Consider the following 1064-nt stretch of genomic DNA (forward strand, 5'->3'; position numbering starts at 1 on the left):
ATATATATATATATATATATATATATATATATATATACACACAGTATGACAACAGCAATGTTTTCATCATATCTCAAGAACACTCACTAAAAATAAAATGATGGTGTTCCTGTTTGAGCTGCTGTCACAGACAAAACCCTCACATAAAACTATGTTAGGCTCCATAATACTTTCATAATTGATATATGTAATTAAACAACTTAAAAAAGTGTCAATTCCACCATTGTGCATGTGAGAGCAGAAAAGCATATAGTTTAGCACAGTTTCCAGAAAAAATATGAAGCAGCATGTGACGAGTGGGGGCGGGGCCGAGAGGCGTGGGAACGGAGCGAGGCCGGGGGAGTAATTGATGATGAGCGACACCTGGACCACTCACCGGTCTCGAGTCCCACGGAGGAGCTCCGGAAGGATAAAAGGAGGAGTGACGACAGTGAAAGACGAGAGAGGACCAGGCCTGGACTTTATTTTGTGTTTTGTGTGCGGCAGTCGTCCGCGAGGGGCTGCCGCTTTACTTGCATTTTGTGTTTGTTTATTGTATTAAAATCTTAATTGTTCGCCGGTTCCCGCCTCCTTCTTCCCGTGACTACAAACGTGTTTTACACAGCACAACTGTTTCCAACATTGATAATAATCAGAAATGTTTCTATATTATAATGATATCCGAAGAAACGTGAGACTGAAGACTGGAGTAATGATGTTGGAAATTCAGCTTTGATCACAACAGTAAATTACGTTTTACAATATATTCACATAGAAAACAGCAATTTTACATTGTAATGATATTTTAGAATATTTTTACAGTATTTTTGATCAAATAAATGCAGCCTTGGTGTGCAGAAGTGATTTCTTTCAAAAACATTGGAAAATCTTAATTATTCCAAACTTTTCACCAGTACTGTATGCATAGCATTCTCTCAAACAGAAAAAGTCAGTCAAACACAGATAGCTAACAGACTGAATGTCCATTTCACGTCGAGCAGACAGCATCACACCAGGAGATCTGAATAGGAACAAGAGGAGAACTCGTAAACTGAGCTGTAGATTAATGGAAGCGAAGCCACACG

The 1064-nt window shown here is 38.9% G+C and overlaps 1 long non-coding RNA gene across 1 annotated transcript in view; it reads right to left on the reverse strand.

Moving 5' to 3' along the window:
- LOC107674906 (uncharacterized) overlaps window positions 1–619 on the reverse strand; it is an 18924-nt gene extending 18305 nt beyond the window's left edge. Inside the window, exon 1 of the long non-coding RNA XR_001632552.1 lies at window positions 608–619. This is a non-coding gene — a long non-coding RNA (uncharacterized LOC107674906). The remainder of the gene's footprint in view (window positions 1–607) is intronic.
- Between the last annotated feature and the right edge of the window lie 445 nt (window positions 620–1064).

The sequence above is a fragment of the Sinocyclocheilus anshuiensis genome, unplaced genomic scaffold, assembly GCF_001515605.1.
Source record: "Sinocyclocheilus anshuiensis isolate Anshui unplaced genomic scaffold, SAMN03320099.WGS_v1.1 scaffold1045, whole genome shotgun sequence".
NCBI classification, from domain to species: Eukaryota; Metazoa; Chordata; class Actinopteri; order Cypriniformes; family Cyprinidae; genus Sinocyclocheilus; species Sinocyclocheilus anshuiensis.